This window comes from Bactrocera neohumeralis, unplaced genomic scaffold, assembly GCF_024586455.1.
Source record: "Bactrocera neohumeralis isolate Rockhampton unplaced genomic scaffold, APGP_CSIRO_Bneo_wtdbg2-racon-allhic-juicebox.fasta_v2 cluster10, whole genome shotgun sequence".
In the NCBI taxonomy this organism is placed as follows: Eukaryota; Metazoa; Arthropoda; class Insecta; order Diptera; family Tephritidae; genus Bactrocera; species Bactrocera neohumeralis.
In genome coordinates, this window is record NW_026089623.1 from 22058620 (window position 1) to 22073977 (window position 15358).

A 15358-nucleotide genomic window follows, 5' to 3' on the forward strand; every position below is an offset into this window, starting at 1 on the left:
TATGAAAATCATATTCTAGGGATCAAAATAAGAAACTTTGCCGAAGGAACCATACCTCTAAAACGAATTTTGATGTCCCCCAATTTGGGTCGAACTTTTGGGTAGGGTCAAATTTTGAAATAGAATTGAAATTACCATTTCATTCTTATTACAGCGCACGCTCGATAATCTGACCTAATTAAAACCAAGGCAGTTCACATTATCGAAAGTGTTCACATTATGGAATGCTCCAAAAGAATAGGATAGTACGTATTTATATATTGGAATTCACATTTTATTCATGTTTTCATTACATATACATTTTTACGTAACACATATTATACAAAATCTAGGTTTTATTTGAAAAAATCAGTCATCCTTTTCTGTATCTTCTGTGTTTCTAAAAGTTGGAGCACAGCTTTCTCTCTTAGACGTCTTAGTACATTTACATCATGGTTAAAAAGAAAATCATTTTCAATAACCTGCATATCTTTGTGCGATTCTGCGAAAACGAACAAACCTCAGCATTCAAACTGTTAAGGAGATCGACGGTATTGCTCATCAAGGCGCGAAGTTCAGCTCCCCATTTTTCTTTTAAAACTGCGAGCGGAACACTCTCTTCGGAATCGTCGTCACCTGCCATAAAATTTAAAATATATTTCCAGCAATTAGCTAATGTTACTTCGCTGACACGACTCCAAGCGGCATCCAAAAGATTTATAGCTCTTCGTAAAGTAATTTTTTTCATCGAATCGAGTAAATTGGAGTTTGTAGCTGCTATTGAGGCTAAAAGACTATTTCTGTAATGCAACTTTGTGATCTTTATGGCATTTTGATCCATTGGTTGGATGAGGGGAGTAACGTTTGGTGGCATAAACATTGCCAAAATTTGTCCATCCTCCGTTGCCAGCTGAGCTTCATTTGGGTGAGAAGGAGCGTTGTCGATTAGGAGTAGAGCTTTAATTGGCAAACCTTTCTCCTTTAAAAATGACGTTACCTAAAAAACGAATTTAAAAGAAAAAAGTTAACAAAATACAAAATAAATCCTCACCTGTGGAACGAAGGGCTCATGAAACCATTCCTTGAAAACAGCCGACGTCATCCAGGCGGTTTTGAGCTCTTATAGTCTGTGGGGCATTGAAAGTTTTTAAAGCAGCGTTGATTCTTTGCCTTTCCAATTACCAAAAGGTTCAGTTTATGAGATCCAGTGGCGTTTGAGCAACATAAAAACGTGATTCGCTGCTTTTCCGACTTAACGCCTGGGGCTCTCTTTTCCATTCTGGACACGTACGTATTTTCTGGCAGAAGTTTCCAGAATAAGCCTGACTCATCAGCATTAAATAACTGGTCGTTACACAGCTCCAGTTCGGCCATTTTAGCTCTAAGTTTTTCCTTAAATGGATCCACGAACTGAGTCAGCAAAGATAGTTTTTCGCCTAATATTTGTAGCCATGCTGCTTGAAGCCATCCATCACTAGCGTTGAAGTTAGATTCATTTTCCTTTACTTGTGCATCCAGTACTTTGGCCTATTCTTTCAACATTAAGGCACTTACTGGCCAGTTTTTATTCCGCATTTTGATAAACCAACGATGAAGAGCTTTCTCCATTTTGGGCAGCTCTGAAGGACGCAGAGTTCTTCTTTCTTCACGAACTTTAAAATCACTTGTTTTTTTGCTTTGATTCCACAAATTGTTGATTTCTTCTTCTTAATTGGCGTAGACATCGCTTACGCGATTATAGCCGAGTTAACAACAGCGCGCCAGTCGTTTCTTCTTTTCGCTACGTGGCGCCAATTGGATATTCCAAGCGAAGCCAGGTCCTTCTCCACTTGGTCCTTCCAACGGAGTGGAGGTCTTCCTCTTCCTCTGCTTCCCCCGGCGGGTACTGCGTCGAATATTTTCAGAGCTGGAGTGTTTTCGTTCATCCGGACAACATGACCTAGCCAGCGTAGCCACTGTCTTTTAATTCGCTGAACTATGTCGATGTCGTCGTATATCTCGTACAGCTCATCGTTCCATCGAATGCGGTATTCGCCGTGGCTAACGCGCAAAGGACCATAAATCTTTCGCAGAACTTTTCTCTCGAAAACTTGCAACGTCGACTCATCCGTTGTTGACATCGTCCAAGACTCTGCACCATACAGCAGGACGGGAATTATGAGTGACTTATAGAGTTTGGTTTTTGTTTGTCGAGAGAGGACTTTGCTTCTCACTTGCCTACTCAGTCCGAAGTAGCACCTGTTGGCAAGAGTTATCCTGCGTAGGATTTCTAGGCTGACATTGTTGGTGGTGTTTACGCTGGTTCCAAAATAGACGAAATTATCTACGACTTCAAAGTTATGACTGTCAACAGTGACGTGAGTGCCAAGTCGCGAGTGCGACCACTGTTTGTTTGATGACAGGAGATATTTCGTCTTGCCATCGTTCACTGCCAGACCCATTTTCTGTGCTTCCTTGTCCAGCCTGGAGAAAGCAGAACTAACGGCGCGGGTGTTGAGGCCGATGATATCAATATCATCGGCATACGCCAGCAGCCAACATTATATTTCTTTGCTAAGAACGTCATAGATGAGCCTCTTTTTAAAGAATCGAGAATATCAGCTTTTTGCTTCAATGTCAAAAACGTGTGTTTTTTAGAATTCATTTTTAACAGAAAATCTAAAACGAAACACTCCACGCGAATACAAAATTGCAACTGAAGTATTCTACGCATTACATGCAATACAAATGAGAGTCTTATTCTACAATTAGGGGATTCTCCAAATTCAGAATTAGCTGAGATCTGTGTAAACTACCTTCAAATACTTTAACGTCTTTTGTTCATATTATAGAACCTTTTGGGTTTGTTCACATTATAGTGCACTCAATGCGTAAAAAAGTCTGTTCACATTATGGGATGTTCGAACTATAGAGTGTTCACTTTGAGTATTGAATTGTATTTTCATTTATTTTGACTGTATTGAGGACTATGTAAAAAAACAAAAACAATCGTTTTTCGAAGTTAATGCACATTTTATTTCTTACATCAATAAGATAATATAGGTTTGATTTAGAAGTAATAAGTATTATATATTTTAATAATTAAATGTTTTATTTTTAAAACCTAAAGATATGATTTTATAAATAGCAAAATTTATCCTACGTACATTTCATTTATTCTTAAAATATTTACTTCTACTTTATATTTATACAAATTCTTATATATTACCAAAAATATATATTGTATTTAAAACAATATTTTTTCAAAAAACTGCATTTCTTTTAATATATAATAATGTATATTTTATTATATAATATTACAATTTTGAAAGATTTGTTAAATTATTTTAATTCTACCTTATGTTTATACAAATTCTTATATACTAACAAATTATACAAATGATTTAAAATTTCTAAGTTTAAATATTTATTTATTAATTCATAATGTCATATTTTGAACCTATTCTAATGCCTTTATGTGTGAAAAAGATACTATTGTACATAGCCTTAGTCCGAAATAGAGACACAAATACCATCATGATAGCTATGCACTGTCTCATAAGTGATAGCATCAACATGAGAATGATCCATGTTTGAAAATGCCCAATCAATTTGCCTCCCCGCAGGTGTAGTTGAATATTCTACACTAAGCAGGGAACTAAAGTTTTTATCTTGAAGAAGATTTTTTATTGTAGACCCTGCAGACTTTAAGCAAATGTTAAAATCTCCCACAATTAAGACATTTTGATTGCACAACTCTGTAGTAAGAATTTCTTGAAGTTCTGCAATAAAAAGCCTGAGGGGAAAAGCTGAGTTTCTGTAAAGAACCAGAATATTGTTGTTGAAACATTTAAACAAAACTGCTTCTAAAACTTTGCGGTCTGAATAAATCTTCTTCATAATCTTCGGTTCTATAGAGCTGGCAACACTATGCTTTGCATAAATTATAAGGCCCCGTTTATTTCGGTTGCTTGTCTCAGTGCTATCTATCCTCAGCTCGTTTATAAGAGTAAATCCTGGTATCTCAAAATGTTCAACAGGAGTGCTCCAGGTTTCTACGAAGCATAAAATATCTGAAGATAGCATCAGACAGTCGCCTTTTATATCGTTAATGTGAGCGTGGAGACTCTGAGCATTATGATATAAAATTTGAAGTGCTGATGATCGAGAAATCATAAAATCGAAACTTGTAATCAGGGCTTTAGATGTGCTCAATTCCATCATTTCCCTAAATACTGGATCCGATTCAGAAAATTTATTAGGAGGAATAAAATTTCCGATAATAAAGAGACCTACTGCCGTAGTAGCTCGACTGCAAGCGACATATATCGAAGCTCTAGGCATTCTGGGTCGAGTATGAACGACAACTTTATTATATGTAGCACCCTGACTTTTGTGAATGGTTATTCCCTCAGCTGGAACAACTGGAAACTGATTTCTTTCAATTATAATTTGCTCATTTCTTTTATATTGAAAAGATCTAATAACTTTTTCAATTGGGGTCCAAGAACTTTCTAAAGGATGAGGCTTTTTTGATCGTGCTATCAAACCAACAGAAGGTTCCAAGAATTTAATCCAAAGAATTACTGGATAATCAATTTGCATTAGTTCTCCAGTTGCCCCATTAACTAAACCATCACATGTGTTTATATTCACTGTAATCATGTATTTTGCAGTGGTTTTTAGTGTCAACTGATAAGGAAGTCCCTGTGTTTCAGAAGTTTTGAAAAGTTGAACTCTTTCCAAAATATTCCCTTGTTGATCACCTATACCCATTCCTCTTACAGAGTCTTTGGCAGTTGAAGAAATAGCTTCAGTTGTAATTCGACTGAGCTTAAGGGCATTGAAATTATTTGTCTCTTCGTTTGACCAAAATAAATGGATCGCATCATCGGGGACTTCTTCAGAATTAACTACCCGAGTTTGAATTAATGATATATCATCATTTGTCATAGTGCCAGATGCCATACGATTTAACGCAATAGCAAAAGCTTGATCGTCCCTTTGTCTCATTATTTCTGTTAATTCAAAATATTTGAATAAGTCCCACAAAGGAGAACCAACTAAAGTGCTGTAAGCATCATTAGAGTTAGAAGAAAATATCCACCTATCTCCAACAGGTGAGAGTTGCTTCAAATCTCCAAACACTATAATCGGTATGCCACCAAATGGGTTGTTTGTTTTAAAAATTTGTTTAAGCCTAGCATCAACATAGCTAAACATTCGAGCGCCCACCATTGATATTTCATCAATTATGATTAGTTTTAAATCAGCAAGTTTGGAATACAAAGAGTTAACTATGTCACTGCTTAAGGGCCTCAACTCTCTATTCAGCTGATTTACAGGAAGAGAAAATATTGAGTGAAGTGTCAGTCCACCTATCCCGAATGCTGCTTTACCCGTAGGTGCACAAAGGAGAACTTTTAAAGAACTTGGGATGGATCCAGGTGTAGAATTGAAGCGATGGTTAAGAGCTTGATATATTGCAGATATCAAACGACTTTTTCCAACACCTGCTCCGCCCCCAATGAATTCATAAAATGGTCGACTTGTTTTAATCTGATGCATCAAATGAGTCAAGTATGTTCTTTGCTTAATATTTAAACTTTGAACTAGAGAAAATAATTCCTCAACCGAAATTAAAGGGGGTAGTTTAATAAGCCTAATATTGCAATCAGATTCAGTACCATTATCTGTTGTATGTTCGCCATGCAAATCCAGCAAATTAATATTAGGGCTTATTTCTGGAAGTGCTAACACCCGAAACTCATTTTCCACAACAGGTAGTTCATTTTGTACAGCTTCTTCTAAGTCTGTCTCATTATAAAGACTTTCTAAGACACTTTCCAGTTCTCTTTGATCAAAAACATCATATTTTTTTCGATTTCCCTCAATTAAAATACGGTGAGTTATACAAGTTAGCTCATTATCATTTTCAATAAGATCTTCCTGTTCGTTCCGCCATGGATAGAAAAGCATTACCATTTCGCGGAAATACTCAACTTTGGTCACATCAGGACTAAACCTTCTGTACCTGAATAATAATTGGTTTGGTACGTTTTTTAACAAAACCGCTGCCGTCTCTAAGTGCAATGGGTACCCCAATATCTGGTACGTTATTATCTTCCCTCTCTTCTTCTTCATGATCACTGTCTTGCACTATTCTATTGGATTTCACAAATTTAAACATAGATGCAAAATCTGCTAAGCAAACAGTTTCTAACTGATCGGGCCGCTGCACATAACGGTCTAAAATACCAGCTACAAATATTTCAGTAGAATCTGAAGGAAGGTTCTGAAGTTCCGCCCTAGGTTTTACCATTCGCACACGTTCCTCTGGTCGTGAGGTATTTATAAATATTTCTCCATTACTAGCTTCCGAAAGATGAAGCCCAATGCAGCAATAAACAGCTTCTTGTGCAGATATTTCCGTGCCTGATATAAATTTATGACCTATATGTTGAAGTTTTTGCTTTATTGTATAATTTCCGGCATTTACTTCTGATATAGCTTCATTTAAGAGCCTAGAAATTCCTCTGTTCGATTTGTTAATATAATTAATTATATAGGAACAGCAAGCATATGCATCCAGTATATATTGGATATCCATATTAGCCCTATGGAGTTCCAAAATAAGAGGATTATAAGCATTTATAAAACGATCTTGCATTTTTCTTTTCAGAAAAATTTTAGGTTTTGATAAGCTTGATCTCAGAGCTAACAAATAGTCATCAAAAGACATGTTTATTCTATTATCGCTCAAGAAATTTTCAAAATTATCTAAATTCGATATATCTTCTGTAGTCAGAGTTGAATTTAAAACATTTTGAATTCTAGAAAAGTTTTCCTTATGCCTTTCCAAATCTTGGGTTGTGTCTGGAAAAGGAAGCAATATTTGTGTGCAAGGCATTGGTGGATATGGTATACCAAAACGACAAAATTGTTGTCCTCTTATTTCTCTAGTACACGACCGACTGTGATTATGCTTTTGATAATCTAAATAATGTTCCAAGTGGCTTACTGAACTATCTGTTGAAACATAAGTGTCAATGAAATCAATGACTTCGGAGAATGTCTCAGGACTTTGAAGGTTGATCTTGGGAGCATTATTAAGCCAATACATGCCATGTATATGCGGGGAACCTCTCTGTTGAAACTCTACTCTCCAGTAATAGTTTTTTACAAAATGTGTTCCAAAAATGCCGGTATTATCTTTAAAAAGTTTAAGGATTTGCCGGTAGCGGTAATCAAAATATCTAGCACAAGTAACCGCATCTGAGCGGATTAAGCGATATCTATCTTGGGTTGATAAAATGTTGGCTTCTTCTTGTGAAATATCTTTTGAATCAACAGTTTTCGACAGAATAACCAACAGCTCAACCCACTGAGATTCAGCAGCCGATAGAGTTATGAAAAAGGTTGGAAGCCCAAATTGGCGAATCATTGCAATTGCTTTTTTTCTCAGCTTCCCAGTGAGCAGGAGAGGATCTAACACCTTTCAAAACTTTGTAACCGTCATCATGTTGAATCAAGTTTTGAACAAAGTTTTCATTTAATACATTTTGAGCCGTAACACGGTTACGACCTGAAAACTTTCGGAGGCAAATGGATGTACTATTCTTAATTTGCAGTAGTTCTAATTTTTTATAGTCGTAGAACAACTTCGGAATGGTACACGCTCTGCGGTCAAAGCGGCGAATTTCGGAACGTACTATCTTACTATATGTTTCAGAGCATGTACGTTTTTGCCCAACGTATATTGTTCCAAATGACAATTCTTCCGAATTATTATCTTGAACTATGTCAATTGGCCTTTGCCCTTCCCCTGGCGCTATAACTAAACGGTTATATTCCATGTTTTCTATAGGAATATTGTCTAAAAGAGTCTCTTGACTACCTGGGTTCAGTTCTGCAGGTACGGGTGCTATGGGAATGTCTGTGTGATTATTATGGGAAGTCTGTTCCTCATAAAGAGATTGAACCAATCTATCATCTTCAGCAGATGCAACAAAGGGAACTTCTTCTTGGTTATTAAAGCCTGAAATCCAATTCTCATTTATGTGTATATTATGCTCACGATACAGAGGAGTATTCACTAAGAATCGCAAAGCTTCCATAACCTTCGCAGGCCGTATGGTATCAGTCATATAATCATGATTGTATTCCATACGTCTTCTTAAGTGAATTTGTATCACATGAGTTTGATCAAAAGTCCTCGGTAGAGATGTCACAACATTATTAACAGAAATAGGTATATTGACAACGGCACCTTTAATCGAACTTTGGCCTTGATATCCCAATGGACGAATGGTCATAAAAGGCAATCGAGGCATTATTAGCCTTTCTTCAATAGGGGTTAAATTTTTTAAACAATCTGGTATATCCGGAAAGTCTAGACCATTTAACAAACATATTTTTGGTATGTTATTTTTGGCAATCCCATTTTTGCAAGTTAAGCAAAAATTGTAGTTTCCATCTTCAGAAGGAAACTTTTGCTTTAAAAAGAAAACAGATGTAGCATCTGGGTGAACTTGAGCTATAGTTCCGAAATTTAACTTGCGTACTTGATGTGGAAACCATAATCCCCCACAGCAAATACATATTTCGGTGGGACCTTTCTTTATATTTTCAAAATAAATGCTTCGAAAATCTCTTGAAATGCCACCATTTGCAAAAATATCAGAGACATTATTTTCTCTGTTTAATATATTTCGTTGGGACTGCCTTTCATTTTGAATTTGCCTATTTGTTAAGTTTTCTCTATGAATACGGACCAGATTTTGTTGTTGACGTCTCTGATTTAAAATTTGTTCCCTTGCACCCCTCCTGATAAGCTGTCGTCGTTGCGTTTCTCTATAACGTTCCTCTCTCCTTGTTTCAGGATTTCTTCTTGAACGTTCTCTTTGTATCTGATCACGTATGCGCTCTAAATGTCTATAGTTAGGATTTCTTCTAAGTTCTCGGTGTACTACGGTATTATGAGACTGCTCATTTGACCGAATAATAGGGTTTTGGCGTCGAATTCTATGTTCTTGGGTATTCCTACTTTGCTCTTCAGAGCGAAATTGAGGATTTTGTCGCCGGGTTCTATGCTGATTGGTATCTATGATTTGTTCAGCTAACCTTATTTCGGGATTTTCCCGCCGAGACCTATGCTGAACAGTATTTATACTTTGCTCAGCAGACCGAAGATTTGGGTTCTCCCGGCGGGACCTATGTTCTCTGGTATTCCTACTTTGCTCTTCAGAGCGAAATTGAGGATTTTGTCGCCGGGTTCTATGCTGATTGGTATCTACGATTTGTTCAGCTAACCTTATTTCGGGATTTTCCCGCCGAGACCTATGCTGAACAGTATTTATACTTTGCTCAGCAGACCTAAGCTCTGGGTTTTCCCGCCGAGACCTATGCTGAACAGTATTTATACTTTGCTCAGCAGACCTAAGCTCTGGGTTTTCCCCGAGACCTATGCTGAACAGTATTTATACTTTGCTCAGCAGACCGAAGATTTGGGTTCTCCCGGCGGGACCTATGTTCTCGGGTATTCCTACTTTGCTCTTCAGAGCGAAATTGAGGATTTTGTCGCCGGGTTCTATGCTGATTGGTATCTATGATTTGTTCAGCTGACCTTATTTCGGGATTTTCCCGCCGAGACCTATGCTGAACAGTATTTATACTTTGCTCAGCAGACCGAACCTCTTGATTTTGTCGCCTTGTCCTATGTTGAACTGTATTGGTACTTTGTTCTGACAGGCGGACTTCTGGATCTAATCTGCGATTAGCCTGGCTTTGAGTATTATGTGATTGCTCACTAGCTCTATATAATGAGTTAGCCCGAAGAATCTGCATACGTCTTCTATTTTCAAGTCGACTTTGTACAACAGATCTTTTATTTAATCTAGGCATAATTTCTTAAAATTCAATCTTACTAAAGAAAATAAATAATTTAATCTTAATCTATTAAAAAAATAAATAATTTAATCATAATCTATTAAAACAAGTGTGTAAATACTTTCTGATTTTTCTTCCGAATGACTCCTGTGTTCTCTTTTTAGGGTAACTTGCTGGTCTTCTTTCAGTCTTCTTTTCAAGTGGATGATGATATAGATTCGTTCTATATTTTATTATATTGATATGATTTATGATGCTAACACCACTATGGTAAATTTTCACTTAATTAATTAAAACTTCAGCTAAAAATGTAGACTTCACTACTCAAGTTATTTAGTGTAACTGAAAGTATAAACATCTAGCATAATAATATATAAATTATACATATACTCGTATAGTACATACATATATATATCTCTTAGAAATTAGTAATTTGCTTAATAGCCTTGAAAGTATTTACACGGAAAACTCCTACGTAAATTGCTTTTTTTAATGCTTTCTGAAACAAAGGAGTTCATCTTCCGCAAAAGTTCGCTCGTGAAGGCTAAACTATGTAGGTAGAAAATTTGTGAAAACAATTTTTAAGTATACCATATATCAAGGTTGAAAGTTTGAGTTGTTATGAATAGACACAGGTAGGTAAGCCATTTTTGTTTTAAAAATTATTCAATAACATTTGAGTAAGGGGATTTGCAGCCAAATACATTGAAAACAATTTTAAAGAATAAATACTAATTCCCATTAAATATATATGCTAAATATTGTAAATTATTAGGTCTATGTACACATCTGTGTCTTAATACCTAAACCGTCCATAAGCTATCTATGGAGCTTTGTAAATCGCGATTTTTTCGCATAAGCCAAATTAAAACAATTAATACTAATTTGGTCCATCTGAAAAGCAGGTTTTCTAATTGCGTGCCTTTGATACTAGACTACTATTAATTTACGTTAGTATTTCTTACTGACTTTCAAATATAGTTGGATTTTACATGTGCCTAAAAAATTTAATGTATAATATGTGACCTGGTCCACGAAAAAGGAGCTAACTTTCAAACAAGTTATGACTTTTTGGATTCTATCACGTGAAAAAGCATCTCATCTTCCATCCGAACCAACTAAAAAGTGAAAATTAATTTTTTGACACCTAAGCCCCCTTTCCGTTTTCCAGGTCACATATATGTATTCTTATAATATTTTAAAGATATCTTAGGAAGTACGCAATATACATATTCGGCGTAAAGTAAAAAGTAAAGGCAGAAATCGTGTTATTACATATGTATATGGGGGCCAACACGTTGACTTAAGTATGAACATATTTCCATGCAAATTTATTAAGGTAATTCAAAATTTGACCAATATATTCGGCACAAAGTCCACTAGAATTGTGAAAATCAAATAAGAGGTATGTGGGGGCAAGAAGAAATATTGGCTTGATTTTGCCCATTTTTGGCACAGACGAACACTGTTGGAAGGAACACATCTCCTATGAATATGTTTAGAATATCTGAGATATTTACCGATATTTTCAATAAAATGGTCTGATCTCGGTGATTTTTATTCGGGCTATGCTACACCAGAAATACAGTATTTGTGAAAAGTTTTGGTCCGTTATCTTCACTCGTGTTGAACTTATATACTTTAACGTGAACGAATCAGATGGACTTCAAAATTGTGGTATATGGGAAGTAGGCGTGGTTGTGAATATATTTCGCCCAATTTCGAACCATAGATGCTACGGAAATATTATACAGAGAAGGCATCAGATGGAACTCAAAATAGCGTTATATTGGAAGAAGGCGTGGTTGTGAACCGATTTCACCCCTATTTCGTACACGTCATCAAGGTGTTAAGAAAACATAATATACCGAATTTCATTGAAATCGGTCGAGGAGTTCCTGAGATATGGTTTTAGGTCCATAAGTGGGCGACGCCACGCCCATTTTCAATTTTTAAAAAAGCTTGGGTGCAGCTTCTTTCTGCCATTTTTTCCGTAAAATTTAGTGTTTCTGACGTTTTTTGTTAGTCGGTTAACGCACTTTTAGTGATTTTCAACATAACCTTTGTATGGGAAGTGGGCGTGGTTATTATCCGATTTCTTCCATTTTTGAACTGTTTATGGAAATGCCTGAAGGAAACGGCTCTGTAGAGTTTGGTTGACATAGCTATAGTAGTTTCTGAGATATATACAAAAAACTTAGTAGGGGGCGGGGCCACGCCCACTTTTCCAAAAAAATTACGTCCACATATGCCCCTCCTTAATGCGATCCTTTGTGCCAAATTTCACTTTAATATCTTTATTTATGGCTTAGTTATGACACTTTATAGGTTTTCGGTTTTCGCCATTTTGTGGGCGTGGCAGTTGGCCGATTTTGCCCATCTTCGAACTTAACCTTCTTATGGAGCCAACAAATACGTGTACCAAGTTTCAGCATGATATCTCAATTTTTACTCAAGTTACAGCTTGCACGGACGGACGGACAGACGGACGGACAGACGGACGGACAGACAGACATCCGGATTTCAACTCTACTCGTCACCCTGATCACTTTGGTATATATAACCCCATATCTGACTCTTTTAGTTTTAGGACTTACAAACAACCGTTATGTGAACAAAACTATAATACTCTCCTTAGCAACTTTGTTGCGAGAGTATAACAACACCCAACAATTTACAGAGTATGTAAAATCTATATAATACTCTCCTTAGCAACTTGTTGCCAACATACCAAGAGAGATTCAACATACGCACCAACACCGGTTCAAGAAGATATAAACTTTAATTGCACAAGTTATACGGAAATGATCAATTTGAATGATATAAACATCGTATTTGAACTACCATTCACGCGAAGCATTCCGTACGATACATTGAAAGAATATTTAAATCAAGATGATCCACCGTTTAATGATCCAAAAATTCCATCACACATACAAGGAACGGAACGACATGTTCAATTGCTAGCTAGCGTTTCTAAACGGGTTATACCGGAAAATGTAGAGGCTGTTATGGCGACGATATAAGAGAGCCGTGCGAAATTGCCCAGACTTGAAAGTAAAAAAGACTTCAAACAATATTTTTTTTTAGTTTCTTTTCTATAACTCACTTAAATTAATTTCTTCATTTACATATGTTCTGACTAAATAAATTTCTTAAGAGAAAAAATAGATATTATTATAAATAAATAAATAAAAATAAAGAAAAAACATAGCCATTTAGCTGATTTTTTCATGTAAAGGACAAAAATGGTGATTTTTTTGAAATGATTGTATGGGGAACCCCCCAGTGGAGTTCCAGGGGGTGTGCCACTGGCATGGGTGGATCGGCCGTCCAAAGTTAGTGGGGGTCGGTCATACATTTGGACTCGATTGGAGCACTCTAAATGGGACAAAGTGGGATTTTTCAAAATATGTCCCTACCCAAAAGTTCAACCCAAATTGGGGGACATCAAAATTCGTTTTAGAGGTATGGTTCCTTCGGCAAAGTTTCTTATTTTGATCCCTAGAATATGATTTTCATAGAGCAATGGGCGATTTTTAAATCGACCCGTCCTAATGCGTAGTCACCAGCAGTCAGAAGTAAAAAAGAAGAAAAGTTGCGTTGAAACGGCTTGTCACTCGAAAAAGTGATATCTCAGAAAAGGGGTTTTTTAATTATGTTGCCACACCGTGACAACTTATAATAACCCTATATCTATCTTTATAACCGTTAGGTGAACAAAACTGTCTGTAGCAACGGGTTACAAGAGTATAAATATGAATTAAAATCTGCATAAAAAATTGTCGATTACTCACACAGAAAATAGTTATTAAAGTTTGTTTTTGTAGTACGATTCATTTTAGATTCTGCTTTGGATCCATTGGCATACCCTTTACTATTTCCAATTGGCTCGTTAATTTATCCCATAACGTGCATCAAAGTCCTAATGGTAGGCAGATTCGAAATAAAGATACCATGTTACAATTCGGATGTTTAAGATTTACAAATAGGGATCAATTTAGCATTTTACACAAATCACAAAAACTGTTTCAGCAGTACATTGCACAGTGGTCGCCCCCATAGGCCAAAAATAAAAAAAATTAAGTTAAAGTTTTCGCTAAAAATGTGCCAACACTGTCTCATAATAGCTCAAACTTTTTTAATCTGCTGTTATTTTTGTTTTGTTCCAGCTGTACTCTGCAAGAATAACTGTTTAACATAGAGCAAAACATTTTATTGGTTTTCAATGCGCTGCAGTGTAAGCAACGTGCAAGTGAGGCTTTAAAACAAAAAATTAAAACAATTAAAAACAAGTAAGGAAGGGCTAAGTTCGGGTGTCACCGAACATTTTATACTCTCGCATGATAAAGTGATAATCGAGATTTCATTATACGTCATTTACATATTTTTCAAATACCGTATTTTTTTTAAGTTTTATTCCGCTATCATCATTGGTTCCTAATGTATATACTCGTATTATACAGAAAAGGCATCAGATGGAATTCAAAATAGCGTTATATTGGAAGAAGGCGTGGTTATGAACCGATTTCACCCATATTTCGTACATGTCATCAGGGTGTTAAGGAAATATTATATACCGAATTTCATTGAAATCGGTAGAGTAGTTCCTGAGATATGGTTTTTGGTCCATAAGTGGGCGAGGCCTCGCCCATTTTCAATTTTAAAAAAAATCCTGGGTGCAGCTTTCTTCTGCAATTTCTTCCGTAAAATTTAGTGTTTCTGACGTTTTTTGTTAGTCCGTTAACGCACTTTTAGTGATTTTGAACATAACCTTTGTATGGGAGGTGGGCGTGGTTATTATCCGATTTCTTCCATTTTTGAACTGTATATGGAAATGCCTGAAGAAAACGACTCTGTAGAGTTTGGTTGACATAGCTATAGTAGTTTCCGAGATACGTGCAAAGAACTTAGTAGGGGGCGGGGCCACGCCCACTTTTCCAAAAAAATTGCGTCTAAATATGCCCCTCCCTAATGCGATTCTTTGTGCCAAATTTCACTTTAATACCTTTATTTATGGCTTAGTTATGACACTTTATAGCTTTTCGGTTTCCGCCATTTTGTGGGCGTGGCAGTTGGTCGATTTGGCCCATCTTCGAACTTAACCTTCTTATGGAGCCAAGGAATACGTGTACCAAGTTTCATCATGATATCTCAATTTTTACTCAAGTTACAGCTTGCACGGACGGACGGACAGACGGACGGACAGACAGACATCCGGATTTCGACTCTACTCGTCGTCCTGATCACTTTGGTATACATAACCCTATATCTGACTCTTTTAGTTTTAGGACTTACAAACAACCGTTATATGAACAAAACTATAATACTCTCTTTGGCAACTTTGTTGCGAGAGTATAAAAAGATAAGACGAATAATGGAAGTATTTAATATTGTAAATAAAGGTATGAACTATTATATTTAATTATATTTATGTCCTCAAAATGTTGTGTTAGTTTTTATTAATTAACTTAATTTTTGTAATGTAAAATTGGGTTGTATTAAAAATTTA

At 36.1% G+C, this 15358-nt stretch overlaps 1 pseudogene; it reads right to left on the bottom strand.

The window, feature by feature from the left end:
- Nucleotides 1–708: 708 nt before the first annotated feature.
- LOC126765382 (jerky protein homolog-like) lies at nt 709–1316 on the bottom strand (annotated as a pseudogene).
- Nucleotides 1317–15358: the final 14042 nt, after the last annotated feature.